The sequence below is a fragment of the Anopheles merus genome, chromosome 2L (genome assembly GCF_017562075.2).
Source record: "Anopheles merus strain MAF chromosome 2L, AmerM5.1, whole genome shotgun sequence".
NCBI classification, from domain to species: Eukaryota; Metazoa; Arthropoda; class Insecta; order Diptera; family Culicidae; genus Anopheles; species Anopheles merus.
Genome location: NC_054083.1, coordinates 31,845,816 through 31,862,376, shown reverse-complemented (window position 1 = coordinate 31,862,376; position 16,561 = coordinate 31,845,816). Strand labels below are relative to the sequence as shown.

The following is a 16,561-nucleotide window of genomic DNA, read 5'->3' as shown; positions in this document are numbered from 1 at the left end:
AAAGTTTCCCTTCCAAAATAGCGGAACGAGCGGGACGACAGCTTACGACAGTGCGCTGAAAGCACGAGCAATGTTGCCACACAGTATAGGAGAAATTTACTGTTGAAAATATTGAGCTGTCTTAGCAAAGGGGGTTTCTCAATTTTCCCCTTTTTCCTCTTTTTGCTGTTGACCATTTCTGGCTTTGAAGCATTTCGCCAGAAGAGGATTAGTAAGGTTGCTTGCAGACCAAGGGCACGGACAACAAGACGCTCGATTGTCCTTTTTATGAGTAAACTCCATTTAATAAAACCCTTCTTTGGGGACACTTTTAATCCACCCACTTGGGTGCCAGCTTCGCAGAATCAGTAATAAGCGCGTGCACGTGTCCGGTGGGGAGATATTTGTTCGTTACCCCACTAAAAGAGGTTAACGTTTTCTTTTAGATTCGTATTGATTCCATGGATTTGAGAGAGCAGCAAAAATAAACAATATTAAAAAAAAAAACAACCAGATCCAAATCCGTTGAGATTAAAAATCCATTTCTCGTTTGTTCTACAATTGGAACACACACACACACGCACAAAAAAGCTGGACAGTTTTCGAGTGAAAACTTTCATCTCAAGAGATTTCTCAGTACGTAGCGTGTAGTTTTTTATCCTGGAGTTCCGGAGCTGCTTCCAGGGTGCACCAAAATCCAACCAAGCAAGGATGGATATCTAAGACATGCGAATTTCTAACCCTTTTTATCTTCCTCACTTTCCGCAGAGCAAATGATTTCCCGTCTGTGGCCCGGGTTTGTCCGGGTTTTGGTACTGTATAGCTTGTAAAAATCACTGGCTACACTCGAAAGTGGGGTTGAAATCACTTATCCAGCATTTTTCCCACTCACGCAAAAACACCCAAACAGTGCCCAGAGCGTAACCGCCACCGAACTTGGACGGTGGAAGGTTCTGGAGCGTGTTAAGACCAACAATGTGGTGCACAACCAAAGCGGGCAACACGAAACCTTTATGGCCTTTTGGAATCTCAAGCGAAAAGGACAGAGCGAAAGAGAGAGAGAGCGCTATAGAGAACTACACAGATGGGGCAAATATTGCTAGCAAAACACAACCCATAAGCGACCCCGGGCCGGTGAGGGTTTCGGTAAAACACTTACAAACAACCGAACGACCGCAACAACCCGGTCCACGGCCTGGTTCATCCGGACAGAAGTTTCGCACCACGTTGGGGTATTGGTTAGGTTTGCTGAAGTGGAGCCCGAACAGCGAAGGGCATTGAAACCGAATATGCTTCAATTCAGCGGGATCTGGTAAGCAAAAGAAGATAGCTCTTTCGCCCAGCCCAACCTGACCAACTGGGAGACGCATCTTGGCGGTGGATTCCGACGGCGCAAACTTCTTCTCGGGCCAGATCTTGAAGTGGTGTTGGTGGTCCAACAAAAACAAAACACACACACAAACACACACATAGTATAGCAGCTTGGCAGAAGTTTGTTGAAGATGCCCGTGCACGGAGGATGGCTAAAATTGATATCACTCTCAGACGATCGAATTCCCCCGGTTGGTCCCACTGGTCCAAGAAGTTTTGGTCTTGAATGTTTTTGTTCGTTTTTTTTTCATCGCAAGCTTTTCACCGAAAAACCGGACAGTTTAAGCCGTTTTGTGATGTAACTTTGTGTTGTGCTTCCAAGGTGACATAGCGGGGAGGGCAAAAAAAAACACAGTAAGACACAGTTCTTGCGCTCTTCTGCGGGGCAAAGGAACGTTGTTCCCGGGATGCAAAGAATGGCGCCGTCTCGTTGGCCGATTGGCGGACCGATTACGGAATGACTGATCAGCTGGAAGTAAATAGGAAGGCTGCAGTTGCAAGAAAGAGGATAGCGAGAAAAAAGCTTGCTTCCTTCTCGTATTTAAAGCGAGTTGCCGTAGTTAGTAGCGTTTGGTGGCGTTCCAACAAAAAAACCAGAGTGCCAACAGGAACGATAGCGAAAGGCGGAAAAGAACCATTTCTCTTGCCCGTTCAAGTGCCTCTGCTTTGCGTCTGGTTTGGTTTTGGAAAGGTCCGATCCGATCCTGAAGCCGAGGGGGGGACGTTTCCGAGACGGAAAATGCTTCGCGATTGCCAACCCCTTCGTGTCTTTGTATTGAAGTTACTAAACGTGTGTTTGTTTGTCCGTTTCTAAGCGCTCTAAAGGTGTGCCCCGTTTGACCATCAAACATGGCATGTTTCAGACACTGCCCCTCTAGTAGTGCATGCTCCAGCAAAGGCTGTGTTTGCTGTGTATGTTTTGCTTCCGAACTGTTGTTGGATGTGTAAATCTAGGGAAAACAGGAACACTTCAAACACCAACCTAGACGCCACGGAGCGATAGCAACCAAAATCCAACCCTCGAAGGTTGACGGGCGACCATCCACCAACACCACCCGGCGGGTTCAGCATCGGGGTTGAAAGGTCATTTCCGGACTGGTTTGTATCGTGGGCGAAAGGTTTTTTGGGGCTACCGTTGCCGATTTTTCAACACCCCTGGTTCCTCCTCCTACACACCGATGTTTGTAAAGTTTGTGTTTTTACTTCCTCTCTATATTTTTTTCTCGCCGAGACGGCAGCAACGAAATTGGGAAAAAATCTACTTTGGAATATTTTGCAATGGTGTTTTAAGAAGCCATTGTGATGGTTTTTTGTTTCATGAAGCTTGTTCGTTCGGTTTGAAAAAAAAAATCCATGGATTATTTTGTTTTTTATTCTTTCTTTTACGTTTCACTTGCCCAAAAATAAAAGCGATATTAATCGCAGTCTGATCCGATCGGGGATGGTCACCGGTTGGCCGCACTAGAACAAAACAGCATAACCCCTTCGGCACTGGGACCGTTATTTAAACGCGCCTTTTTCTTTTCCAATTTGGGGCGACTGCCTGTGCTTGGTGCTTCATTTTGCACAACCTTAGGGGTCAGCAACCCGGATCGAACTCACGGAGTTGCAGCTTCCCATATTCTACACTACACCGCAACCCGGCTAGAAGTGAAGAAAAATCACTTTAGCATCACACAGACACACAATAACAGCGCACAACACGGGTAAGGGATAAAATGCCACCCATTCACCCACTGCTGAGTGGAGGGAAAAAAGTTTTTCGTCCCAACTTTTACATCAACCCGTCGTCGTCGTCGTCTTCGTTCGGAGCATTTCGATGGAGGGTCATTCCGGTGGCCTTGAAAATGCGTAATCACACTTCCACGCAGAAAATCAATCGGCTGGGCATCAGCTTGTCCGAGCAAACGTTGTTAAACAGTTTTAAGGTTGGGTTTTTCCCTTGCCAAGCCACGATGCGACCGACCCCGTAACCGTAAAGTTATGAACGCCCGGTCGGAGAGATTCCGTTGGGTCAGTGGGTACTTTTGCTGGTGAGTTTGAAAAACGTCTCCCTTTTTTCTGTCGTGGGCGTTTCATTGCACACTACTACACGGTTCCCGGAGTGCGTTTGTCGTTTGAATATTTTCGTCTGTCCCTGCATCGATAAAGGAGTGTGCTTTAGACCACCAGCAACAAAAACAGCAAAAACAAATGTCCACCCAAAAAACCTCCATCTCCGTTCGGAGAGCTCGAAACGAACAGTGTACAGCAAAATAAAGAAATATTTTTTACGATCTTTTAGCTCATAAAGTTTTCTCTGATTTTTGGTTTGTTTTTTTTTTGCTTGCATTTTTCCGCTCTTGCCTACATGTTTTTCCTCGCAGTAACTCGAAATAACAGCATACGAACCCGACGTGGTTTTGCGAAGCGGCGAGCGGCGGACACAAAACTCTCGATGAAAGCTGTAGCACACGGCCACCGCCTGCCAAATGTTACCCCGCGCTTTAAAGCAGCTGAGCTGGGAGGAAAAATATTTTCCAAACCCTCCTTTTTTGGCTAGCACATACAGCTACACACCCAAAAAAAATCAAAAGCAAATGCACACAACAAACCCCCCAGACAAATGATGGTGCTCCTTAAAATGTAGAAAAGAAATTCGTAAAATTCGAGTGTAAAGAAGCCTACCCCGTTGCCGCTTCGGTGTGGCCACCCCTGATGGAGAGATTTAATGCGAACCGCGGTAGGAGGCAAGCTAGAGTAAGCAAACTGCTCTCCCGCGCTCTCTATTGTGTTGCGTTCGGCCGTGTGTTGCCGGGTGGCGGCGCCGGACTTTCCCGCCACCCCACGGCCGGTCGGTTGCTTTCTGGTTCATCGAGCAGAGCGCACATAGCAGTCACTTCAACAGTCACTGCGCGGCTGCAACCCACTCATACATACACCCGAGCAGCATTCATCGAGAAAAAGAAGGGACATTTTACAGCAGGGCTTTTCACCACCATCCGCACCGAACCGTTGGGACAGTTTGGCGGAAACAACGGCGGAAACCTTGCGGCAACAAGGGAAACGGAAATGTCACCGTCATTCCGGGGCGTTCGTTATACTTCGCGTTCGTTACTGCACACTCACACACAATTGTGTTACGTCTTCTTGTGCTCTGGTTCAAAGCACGGAGCGCCTTCTTACACAGCTCCCCCCCACTGAGCGCGACCAGAATGCCATGGCTAGGCCGTATCTTCAAGGCGCCCGCCCAAGACGAAGAAGTATTTTCAGGAGCATTTTCCGGTAGCTTTTTTTCTTGTTTGGTTTTTCTTGCTTTTGGTATGCAGCAGCAGAAGGTGTGCTTGTAGGATGGATCTGCGCTACACACAGCTTTAATACATGGGTGCCATTTTTTTCGGGACGTTCGTCGGCAAGTTCGTCGCTTGAAAAATGTCGCCCACATTTCTCACGTGGCCTTCGCCAAGGCGGGCTGAGGTGAAAACTCACTCAAAAAATAATAATAAAAAAAGCTGCGTCAAGATGTTGCTCCCAGGTAGTCGCGTCTCGATTGCGAGAGTAAACGAAGTTGGCAAGGCTTTCTGATGGTGATGGTACGTTGGAAGTAAGTGCGTTTTTGAGATATATTAAAAAAAATTCAATAGCAGATTCAATCGAAATTATTTTCAATTTTAAATTTGAATTACCTTCATATAAAATAACAATAGAAAGCGAAACATTGGAAAACATTCAAGACATACAGAATGTAAAAAGTGTAGATGTAAAACAGACTCATCAAAGCAAAAAAGAAAATACGAATAAAGATACTCTTGCAGGCGCTTGCAGTGGCACATTCACGTACATCAAGAAGGGAAAAGAAATGCAGTAGAAATTACTGCAGTAATGGTGGGCTGGTGAGTATAAATAGAAAAAATGGAGACCCGAAAACAAGGACACACAAAAAAAACAAGACGTCACAAAAGCGAAAGTTTGACACTTTGGTGCAAGGAAGGAAGCGAAATGCGTTGTGTGGTTTTTGTGTGCAACTGCAATCAGCAGTGCTAAAAGCGGGAGCTCGAAACCCTTCCTCCCGCTCCGTGTACCCGTGTACAAAAATTGGTTATGTGTTCACACTTACAATGACTTTTTTCGCTAGGTAGTAGTTTACTGGCGCCGTTATTTCCTTAATTGTGGACGGGAAAATCTTGAGGCCGTTTGCGTCGTACCGGGGTCGTTCCTCGAAAAAAATTTCCCTGCCCTTGTAAACCTCGGCCGTCGCACACACGGACTGCTCGGGTCGCACCAGCCGTCACACAAAAACACAGATAAACACACTCGCACACACACGCACGGGCGCGCGCTTGTACACACGCGAACACTCGCGAAACTGATGCTGGTGGTCGTGTTGTTGTTTTTTTGCTGCTACTTCCTTTTCTCGATGCCCGTTAGGTAGCAGATGAGATAGATTTTTTTACGGTTTGGTGTTGTTTTATAAATTTGCTCGCTGTGACGCTTGCCACAAACTGCCGGCTACCAAGACAAATGCGAAGCGAAAGGAGAGGCTCACTCACAGAACAACACAAACACCTTCTGCGCTTCTACTTGCTTTACTTCTTTTTCTTGCTTTCGCCTATTTTCGACTCGTTTGGCCCTGCCTTTTTGGGGTGCTATTTTTTTCGCTCGAAAAGCTACGCGCGCGCGTTATTAACTTCACTTTTTCGCTTCTATTCGTGTTGTCGAAAAAATACCACACTCAAACAACCGAGACCGGAACTGGGTAGTGTGGGCGAGATGAGGCAATTGAATGGGGCACACAATTACACACACACACACACACTATACACCGATTTGTAAACTTTAAACAACTTTAACTGCAGCAGATTCGTCGTGCCGAACCGGGATGGTTACGATTTGCGTTTGCACGAGACGAACAAGACTCGGCACTTCGGACGCGTTTTCTGCACTGCTTTTAGCTACGCGTTTCCTTTTTTCCTCCCGCGAGGAAAAACTGTGTCAAACTACTTGTTTGCTTTGGTTTAACTAATTTTTGCCTTGGTTGGTTTAGCTTGTACGTCACGGTGACTACTTTTAGCTAAATACTAGGAAAGAAAAAAATGGTGGAAATATTATGATGAAATAATAAATAATAATACTCTTTCCAGTTTCGTTTGCCTTGCCACTATGGCCTTAAAAAAACTAGTTTTTTTTTATTTTCAAAAGACGACTTCTGTGAGAAGCCTTTCAAAGGCCACGAAAAAGAAATATAAGTGTATGTTGAATTTTAATGTCTGCTTTTGACACTAATGGAGACGCCTAGCTCTTTTCTACGGCGGTTTTCCTCATTCAATAAATAAGTTTCTAAGAAAACAAACTATTTTGAGTATTTTTTACGCCTAACAAAGTCCTTCATTACAACCACCAGCAAGAGAGGGAGCGATAGAGAGAGAGAGAGAGAGAGAGAGCGAGATCGAAAAAGAGCGAAACGATTGCTTGTCAAACGCTTAGCTTCACACTTCATTTCACTCTACAGCACTCTGCTGTTTGGCATCGCAGGCGACGCAGCGCCGCAGCTTTAATGTGTAACGGAGACTTCAATTCCTGGGTCGGTCAAAAGCGCAGTCGGCGCTGCCTGAAAACGAGCTGCGTTCACGTTAAAGCTACCGCATGCAACCGAAGTAGGCGAGGGATTTGCGATTCGCTGCTCCACTACTTCGCGGGTGTAAAGTGGTGGTGCGATTTTTGTGCGCAAAATTTTCCCATTTTCACTAATATCGTTTTTTTCCTGGCTGCAAAAAACAACCACCTCACGCGCACACCAGCCCAAACGCAGCTCACTTGCTAACGAACCGGATCGGAGGGAGAGAAAACAGGCAATCAGTGGTTTTTGCTCCGCGCAGCTCCGGCCGCACACACTGGCAAGTCTGCCTGTAGATTGGTTGATCTTTCAACGAGCCTCTTGGCAGCTTCGGCTGCTGCTGCTGCTTGGTTTGTTTAATTTGGTTTTGACGAAACGGGTCCAATTTATACGTGGGTGGGTAGGAAAAGAATGTTCACTTTCCCGGAACTGTCGAGCGAAAGATGATTGCTTGGCGAAACCTTTGCAAGATTTATTTTGGGGCCGAACTGCTGTCGTGAACGCTCTTTGGTGGTGAAATTGAACTTCTGCTAATGTTCTGCTCCTCTTCCAGAATCGTGCTTATATACTGAGCTGTATTATTTATTAAAAGCTGTCTTTACGTTGAAATCATTGCCAGTTTGTTGTTTTTTGTATCCCAACTTCATCCATAAATCGTCAACAACCTGTCTTGGAACTGATTCCACTAACAGTAACACCGCTCATCTCAAAACCACAGTACACACCACACACATACACACGCTCTCGCCTCACAACCGCAACACTTTAACCACGGTACTGTCGAAGGTATTGAGGATAGAATTTTCCTGCCAGAAAAAAAACTAAAATTCCTTCACACCGGCACTACTGGTCAACTATTCACTTCACCCGGAACTGCTCAAAATCCGGTAGCATTTGCACTTTCTAATCATTTCCAGCCCGATGCGTTAAGTTAACTGCCACACAACCCAGTGGCGACAGTTGGGACCTGTACGTATCTAAGAACGCGCGAAGTTTAGTAACGTTTCGACTGCTTGTTCGGTTGCAGGGATTTTTTTGGCACGTAAAACGTACTTGCGTAAAACTACACACCCGCGGTTTCCGCGGGCAGTTGGATTAACGAGGGGATTTGCTTTCTTTTTTTGCTTCACTTTCTCTCTCTCTCTTTCCTTAATGTCGTCACTCTTTACTTTTCCGTTTTTTCGCCTGTATGGCCTGTAGGTGGCTCAATAAAATCAACAAACAACGACGGGGACGGTTAATCGACGTAAACTCGACTAGCGCTAGACAGCGAATGAGGAGGATACGATGCGTACTAACTGTTCCGGGCAGGGCCCACCACAATATAAGGGTAGCAACTAGCAAAAGTGGGGTCTCCGGCATACGAACCCGCGCTCTCCGGTGCACAGCACGCGCGGCACGACGACCAGGACACACACATACACACACAAGCAAAGCCTGAGGATCCTTTCCACGTACCATTGCGTTCCTTCCAGTGCTCGACCTCCCCCCCGGGGGAGAGAGCGTGTTCGGATTTTCGGGACGACCACCCCCGCTCCCGCTGGGCGTGCGTTCGTATTGGTTGAGCCGAAGCGCCTGTGAGCCCGAACTCCGACACGGCCCGAATTGCGTCCCAACCCGGCCCGAAGATCCGCTGCTGCTGCTGCTTGGACGAACTGGGCACGAAGCGTACAGGCCCGAAGCTACCACTTGAAGCGGGTTTTGTAGAGAACGAACCAAACAAAAAAAATCGGGATGGTAAAAGGGAACACTGCGTCCTGAACGAGCAAGAGAGGGAGTGAGCCGCCGGGGTGCAGGAAAAGGCAGTCGATGGGAAAAAGCCGAGCAGGTGCACAACCGCCCGGATCCGGCGGTTCCCCTTTTCTCCTTTTCCGATACCCGAATAGTGTTGTCTTTCGAAGTTCGAAAGCGTGGTGAGAACGTCGGATGTTCGAATCGCGGTGGTGAGTTTTTCCCATTCGCTTGGAAGTTTTCCTTTTTTTGTGTGTGTACCGAACGGCAGCACCAAATTCACCACCCAATGGGACGGCGCGTGTTTGACGAAGCGAGACAACTAGCGAACCGCGGCCGAAGGGACAAACACACACGATCCGCGCGTACAACCAGGACGCGTTCTAGCGGGCCCAAGTTGGCCAGCTAGAGTGTACCGTGCCGGGATGTGGATGGGCGCATGGACAGCCCGCGAGTCAGATTTGTTACACGCGTTTTTGCTGCGGCACCGCTTTTTGTGGGAGGGAGGGAATAGGCAGAATCTGGCCAGTGATGTTTGTTGCTTCTAATAGGCTGTTTTTGGCACCAAAATAGTTCACGAGAAAGGCAGAAGCCAAGGAAGAGTTTTGTGACAGCGAGTGAGTTGTTTGTGCTGCGGATGAGACAAAGTGACGTTGTAAATGTTGTGTTCAGTTCAAAGAGGCTGATTTTGAATGGTTGTTCCAAACAAACTGAACTGTTTTTCGCGTAGCGTGATGCTTTGTGTCACATCGTACGTTGTTCCTGTTTTGAAACGCAAATAAAAATTAAACAAACCAGATCTTTTAACCAGACAGACATGTGTACGCGGCCAATCTACCTCATCCTAACATTTGCTATCCGAACCAACCTCAAACAACCAGAAAGAAAAGTGGCACAGGAATTAAAGCACGGGACTGCTCTGTACTACTGTCGGCTCTCGGTACAACCAAAACCGATCCGTCACCAATACGGACGTCGGAACGTACGCATCCCACACCCTCCGCCCCCCCCCCTCCCCGAGGGGAACCGGTACGCAATTTTCCCCTGCGGGAGTTTGGCTGACGGTAGCAGCGCGCACACTGTCAAAAAGGGTGGGCTGTGTTCGGGTTCGGCCGACGACGCAGTAAAATCACGCACTCTGTTGAACGGTGGTCCTGTGATTCCTGCTGCTTCGATGCGAACGGGATTGGTCGGGGGTTGAGTGGTGGAAGCGGGGGGCGAGGGTGCGTTCAAGCACGTGAGGAAAGCCACCTTTTTTTTTTTGCTTGCAAGGAAAATCCACTACAACGGCGGTGTCATTGAAGGAATAATTTTGGTTGTGAAATATTTAATAATTCCTTTCATGTTTATATAAATATAGTTGCTCTTTATGATAATTGTATTTTATATTTAAACCAGTTTTTGGTTCGACTGAAAAAAATAAGTAATGGTAAAAATACAATTGTAAAAACAAAACAAAAAATACACAAACCCTTCCCGTACAGCCAGGCGATGGAATGTAAGTGCCATCCCTTCGAAGACGATTTGTAAGTGAAGGTTTGCTCGATTTTCCTGGAGTTTCTTTTTTCCCTCCCCAAACGAACACACACAAACACAACCCACCCACACAAACGCACACCCACCCACACAGTAGTACGCACGCGTACACACGGCTGACGGAGTACCGGTACGCGTTCGCCCCAATACAAGTAACGCGTCGGACGCACAAGCACACACCACTCGCCCTCCGTTACTGGCGGCAGGCGTGTGAGCGAGACAACCGGACCTGCCAACCGGCGCCGTCGGCACCGTCGGACGGCACCGTTGGACGGCACCGCCGCAACCGACTAGCTCTCGCTCGCACCCATGCAAGCGAGCGGGTGGCAGTAGCAGCCGTTATCCTTATCGCCAGAACACGTTGGCAGCACTCTTCTCGCACGCTCTTCTCGCCAAACGTTCACCGCTCTTAAGTAGCTTTTCCACGTGATTTCCCCCGGCGAAGCTGGCCCTGTTTCACAAAGCCCATCGCACGAAAGCACAACCCCACACCGGTGTGCACGGTGCCGGAGTGAACGGTGCGACCGAATGTACGCTCCTCCGGACACGGTTCGGAATGTTCCCGGTGCAGGTGAGAAAAGTTCAACCCGAAATTGCAAAGCTGATTGTAAAAGCTTCAGGAATGTAGCAAACACACTCTCGCACGTGTATGGCACACACACACACACATACGCAAACACACACACCAGCGGCTGTGTTCTCCGCTGCAAATCTACAGCCCGAGAGTATGTTACACGGCTTCCGGTATGTGTTTTTGCTATGCGCCTGCTGGGTGGATGGGTGGAAAGGTAGGGTACATTGCGTGAGCATATACTAGGGGTGGTTGGGGGGGGGGGGGGGGTTTGGTATTGATGCAAAAGGAAAAAATGCCCTTTTTGAATTGCACTGCTGATGCGAAATGGGAAAATCGGAATAGAAAGGCTGGATAGATAAGACTGGGTGAGGAAGGGATGATACAGGAGTTTGAAGTATTAGCAGGATGAATATGATGATGATGATGATGGGCTGCTGGTTTGGAATTGCGTCGTAGCACGCGTGCACATTTTCAATGTCGTTGCAGCCGTGGGAAAAGGGTTTTTTTTTGTTAGTTTGCCTGAAAGGTGGGTGAGCCAAGCGATAAAGCAGTATACACCACACATACACACTGTAAGGAAAAGAGAAGAATCTTTTAATCCTCAAAACGGGTTATAAATCTTATGATACCAATGATCCAATTTGATGCACATATGACGAAAGGTTCACTTTCTTTTAAGGTGGTGCGGTTGGTACACAAGTGAAAGCGTGTATGTGTTATACAATCAAGAGATACGTGGACTTTGATAAATGATACAGGGTTTCCCCTAGATTTTAAATTGCTTCGTGGGAAACCCTGAATTCCAGAAAAAAAATATTAGATTGTAATTGTTTTCATAACATATGAAAGGCACGTCTAGATTTTTCCTCAAATAAAAAATGTTGTACTCTTCATTCTTAAATTGTGTTTTTCGGTTAAATTTTTGGATGTATAATAATAATTTAAATCAATTGTACCCAGTAAATAAATTTTAGCGAATAAAGCTGCATTAAAAATACCAAAATAAAGCTTTAAATAAAGTGAACAAGGTTAAACACCACGATTTTTTTATAATTATTTTTTAAATATGTTTTGCTGTAGTTACATCATTACATCATTTAGTTTTTAAATCAGTGTGTACATTTGCTCAACGAAATATACTTTGCAATTTGTACGAAATGCATACTCATACTTTATATTTGTTGAAACATTCTGAATTATGCTTCGTAAAAAGTCGAAATGCTTTCTGATATGAAAAGCAAGCATTAAAAAACATGTAACCATTCATTAAAAATGCTCGGTCTACTATGTAAAATGCATTATGGAGTGCTTGTTCTTCTATTTGGCGTAACGTCCTACGCGGACATGCCGGCCTATTATTCAAGCTTTCGAGACCTGATTCATTTCCACGCAGCCAGATAGTCACTCCTTGCTACTGAGGGGACGGTCCATTCTAGGGTTGAACCCATGACGGGCATGTTATTGAGTCGTTCGAGATGACGACTGTACCTGAATGCTGTATGCTGAATTCATTTAAAAAAAACGACAATAGCATCTCCAGAAATAATCAAGAATATGATGTCGTACATTATAAATACTTGCACATAAATATATAAAAGGCATTACAACATTTTGTATTACAAAAAATAAACGCTGATTTGGAGTAGAAATTTTAATTTGCAAAAAATAGATATGTTTTGTTGATTTTAGTCATAAACAGCTTAAGAAAAATAAAACACGTAATACTTGTCCAAGCTTCAAATTACGCAACAAGCGATGGTTGGTTGAATCAGAATTTATTTGATATTGTTCAGTTGAAATATCCTGTGAAATAAATTTATTTATGTCTCAATGGTAGCCCCCATATTATACCTTTTATAGTGATTAGCAAAGTGTCCTCTATGATTTAAAATCAATGCTTCAGTTTTAAACGATTATTGATAATCAATATTACACTGTAATATGTATATCATAACACTTCACACTGTTGCTCGTTCGACAGAAGCCTATGCAACAATTAATAAGCGCCCATTGTCCTGCACCTACTACCTTTATCCAGCGTTTGCGTACGGTAGCATATCTGCTCCCACCAACAATAATTATTCATTTTACACGCCCTGCAGAAGTGTCTAAACCACACTCATTTATTACTGTACTCATTTTTGCCCATTGTTACACCATCTATTATGCTTAATCGAATCAATAGCACCTCTCTCTCCACGCCACATGTAATGGATACGAAACAAAGCAGCAAAAAGTGTTTTTTTTTTAAATAAAACTCCCTCCAATATTTGCACCGCACACGCACCATGGCATGTACGGGATGTGTAAGCGTGCGTCAACAAAAATGCAACAAACAACCTACCCGCGTGCTGTGTTTGCTCGGAAAAGCTACGGCGTGCGACATAAATAATTGCCACAATGTATCATAAAACCCATCCCGTTCGGCAAACGGGGTGAAAAAACACACACTGTGGCATCAGAAAATCAAACCATTGCAAAAGCACAGCATGATGCGGCTCTCAGCATGCAAGGCGCGGGCAGACTGCAAAAATGGCTACCGTCAAAGTGCAGACTAAATTGACCACATCGTCAGAGACAATGGAAGGTGGCAGGGGGTTTGCATTATAATCCCATTACAATTACATGTTTATGAAACGTTATTACAATTAAATTGTCCTGAATGAAACGATGTAACCTGCAGCCGTCGTTCGTCCTCGGCCAACGTTTACTGTGACCAGTGGGGAGGCAGTTGGGCGTGGTGGGGGAGAGGAGGCTGCAGAGAAACCTTTCCATCATCTGCAAATGGCAAAGACCGGTGGCAGAAGCGACCGAGCCGGGTTGTGTTTTCGTAAAGTCGGTAACGCCATCGCCATTCACGGGGTCGTCCGCCGAGAAGAGCGTCCAGTCGAATGTCGTGTGCATAAGCATGATACATGGACGCGATGTTTGACATCGTGAGTCTATGTGTGTGTGTTTGTGTGTGTGTTCGCTGGAGTAAGAGGGCTCCGTAGGTTGGCGTGTAACAATTGTATCTTGCGTTGCCTCTACTTGTGACGGCTCCCGGCACTCATTGCAATCCCGGGGCTTTCGCAAACCGATTGAGGTCCACAGCTGGACCGGGTTTACCCACTCTCTTTACCTCTTTCTCTCGCTCTCTCACTTTCTCTCCCTCTCTCTATCGCTCTCTCTCTCTCTTTTTATGCAACATTTACGGCACAGTCGGCGTTAGGGAGAGCAGCCTCACATGTTCATTCGATTCTGGCCCGCGCACAGCAATGGCCAGACCGAAATGAATCGCATTTGCGAAAAGGCACATCAGACACAGACCAAAAGCGTCCTGTAACAGGATTGCCCGAGCGTTGGGCCACGGTTGGGAACGGGGAACGAGGGAATGGGAAAAAGGGATTTTGCATGCGAATGCACAGCACTGCACAATTTGTGCATTTTGCATGGCACACATAAAATGGACAAACATGACAATCGCAGCTCGTTCGCTCGCTTGCTCTTGCGCTGAGTCCAACTCTTTGGGGCTCGAGCGCTGAGCCAGCTTCGTTTGCCCATGAAGGACGGGGTTTCGAGCAACTCCACCAGAGGGGGAGTTGTGCCGAGCGCCAACGTCAGCGTACATAAATGGTCAATCCACTCAAGCCGGGAGAGTCCCTCTCCGGAGGGCAAGGCAAGGGTTGTTATAATTCGTTTCAAGCACACCAAACACGCACACACACACACACACACGTCCAGACTCTTGGAGCATCGGTCGGCGAGGCGATGACGAAACATTGGACATTGGATTCACTTGGTTTGCCGCGTAAATGCTACACACGTCCTTGCTAGGTCAACAGTTGGAAGAGATCCTGGGCACAGCGTGTCCAGGCGGTAGGGAAGGGCAGCAGTAGAGAGCGGGCTGTGAGTAATTTTCGCCCCGAAAGAACATCTCAAACAGCTGCTTGAGCTGAGCGCGACAGCTTGAGGGAGAGTATGGCCGCCTGTACTGAATTGTATCGAACTGATACGCCATAACAGTTACGGGGTGAATTGTCGCGAATATTTCACAGCAGTGGTTTTGCAGGCGGAGTGGCTCAGCAAGGAGCGCATGTGGGACGGCAGTGTGACGGCACAGCAACGAACACACGAAACATCCGCATCAGAGCTTCGCAGTTGACCATTACATAGATCAACGATTTAAATGTCGCACGTCATGTACGTATCACACTTCTGGTAAGCGATTCAGCGCTTCAAGCTTACAAGGAGTTTGTCGTTCAGAAGGAACGCTGCAGCTGAAAGTAATTTTATCTGCTCTGATAATGGCCTCGTGATGTTGAGGATGATTTTAGAGCAACTCTTTCCATAGCGCCTCAACGCACTGAAGATGAGCATTCCTGAACCCCAAAAACAGGGCCTAAAACATCTCCAGCACAAACCTTCAATCCAGCAAATGGTCCCGATTTGTTTGCAAGAGCCAGAAATGCTTCGGAGCAATTTTGGAGCAACCCATTTGCGAAGGCATTTCAACATCGGAATCGGTGGAAAATCGTTCCATTCGATTCACCTGCCCCTCCTTCCTATTCCCATTTTTGTTGGACAGCAATTGTTCACCGGTTCCGGTTTTGGGTAGCGTGCGCGCACCCCCCCCCCCCCCCCCCCCTCCTGGTCGAAAGTAGGACCGCCTGCGTGGACAGCGGGGGGTCACATGGTTAAGTGATTTACATTTGTCACTGGGAACGAAATGGCATGTGCGGTGCGTGTGTTTGCTCGTGCGGGATCGGGATGACCTTCCACCCGCCTTCGCCCCATTTCCTTCCCAGGGAGCACAGTCACTCTTTGTGTAGGCATTTTGGGCCCGAAACTGGGCAACTTCACATACCCTCTGCCGCGTGTGAATGTGCTTCTCGGTTCGTTTGCATTCGAAGGGAACGGTCGCTTGACTTGCGGCACTATTCCAGCAACTTGCCTCTTTAAGGCTCCGACACATTACGGCTGAAGCTGGTAAGCCCTGACAACACCCTCCCACCAACTCCCCCAAACAAGGCAAAGCTGTGGTGGGCTGGAAGCGGACGATCATCTGCTGCACAAACTCGTCGCTCGTTTCCGCAGTGGCTCACTCCACTAATCCACGCCTCCAGCAGCTACGCCTCCGGGCGGTTCGGAAAATAGGGGATCACACGCCCGAAATGGGACTAGCCTTTGCGTGTGTAAAGTTTGGCAGGCACGGCACGGGAGAGTCCACATTGACATTGGACGACAATCGCTACGGCGTGCGAAGGGAAAACGCCAGCCCCAGACGAGGACGAGGGGCGGGAGGATGAGATTTATTGATCTAATTGTACCTCTACCCGGCAAACGGTCATGGAAATCGAGCATGGAAACCGAAGACAGACCGTTGGACAGCTGGTGGGGACAGCGCTCACAACAATATAGCAACAACTATCCGCTCCACTACACGCTGAAGAGGAACACGACACACAAACAGACACAGACACACATAGACATGTTGGGTAGCATGTTAAGGTCAACTTTTCTGTAATTATTTTACCAAATCAAGCGGGCGGTTCTGGTGCAACCTCGAGACGCCCTTCCGGCTAGTGCCCGCTGGGTAACGGGGTAGCAACTTTGCTTGGTTGCTTGCTTGCTTGTAAAATAAATATTTAAACTGTACCAGTGGGACAGCCGACGGATTTGCTTCTTCGGGCGGTGTACGATTGTTGCCCGTGATTTCGGGTTGTAAAACGGAATACACGTCTCTGGGAGTTGGAAGTACGAGTGTGTTTAATTGATGTGAAATGGTGTCACTACCG

General features: G+C 47.0%; 1 protein-coding gene across 17 annotated transcripts in view; it reads right to left on the bottom strand.

Annotated features, from left to right (window-relative positions):
* LOC121592988 (RNA-binding protein Musashi homolog Rbp6) overlaps nucleotides 1–16,561 on the bottom strand; it is a 621,310-nt gene that overhangs the window by 284,818 nt on the left and 319,931 nt on the right. For 2 of the 17 annotated variants that reach the window (XM_041914987.1, XM_041914991.1), the window contains exons 1-2: nucleotides 8,113–8,231; nucleotides 5,447–6,407 (exon numbers count right to left, since the gene is read on the bottom strand). The exons of 12 other annotated variants lie outside the window; for them this stretch is intronic. The gene's annotated coding sequence lies outside the window, so the exon portion shown is untranslated. 3 more of the 17 variants (XM_041914990.1, XM_041914988.1, XM_041914989.1) reach the window with 3 other exon arrangements.